Below are 464 nucleotides of genomic sequence, written 5' to 3'. Positions count from 1 at the left end.
TACCTAACACAGAAATGTCTCCTCCGAACTCGCAATCAATCGATGATAAGATGAGTGACAAATCTCCCCAAACGTGCGCGCTTTTTGCTCCCCTCCCGTCTTATAAGCGCCCCGTGCAGTGTCGCTATCATCCTTGTTTTAGGGATTCCCTCTGTGCACGGATTTCGCTCACACCCCGGTGTAGTATAAGGGGCTCCGCTCACCTATGTAACTTCAGCAGGACCGACGACGCACTGCAGATTATACCAGCCCGCTACACGTTGCATGAAAGGAAAACAGGCCAAGTACTCGTCATAATAATATGCAGTGCGTCGTCTGTGCCGCTGACTAGGCCCAGTCTTTCCCGTGAAAAAGTTCTGCTGACTAAACTTAGCAAAACAAATTGTGCGAAAAATTTCGTACCCCGTCAAAACATTCATTCCCGTATCATTTTGTCCATACTTTCTATGTCATTAAAGGCACTT

The 464-nt window shown here is 47.4% G+C and overlaps 1 protein-coding gene across 2 annotated transcripts in view; it reads right to left on the bottom strand.

Annotated features, from left to right (window-relative positions):
• LOC138965036 (uncharacterized) overlaps positions 1 to 259 on the bottom strand; it is a 27,419-nt gene extending 27,160 nt beyond the window's left edge. For both annotated transcript variants that reach the window (XM_070337155.1, XM_070337156.1), the window contains exon 1: positions 4 to 259. The gene's annotated coding sequence lies outside the window, so the exon portion shown is untranslated. The remainder of the gene's footprint in view (positions 1 to 3) is intronic.
• Positions 260 to 464: the final 205 nt, after the last annotated feature.

Source organism: Littorina saxatilis, linkage group LG4 (assembly GCF_037325665.1).
Source record: "Littorina saxatilis isolate snail1 linkage group LG4, US_GU_Lsax_2.0, whole genome shotgun sequence".
Taxonomy (NCBI): Eukaryota; Metazoa; Mollusca; class Gastropoda; order Littorinimorpha; family Littorinidae; genus Littorina; species Littorina saxatilis.
The sequence above is the reverse complement of the archived record's forward strand: the minus strand, read 5'-3'. Positions and strand labels throughout refer to the sequence as shown.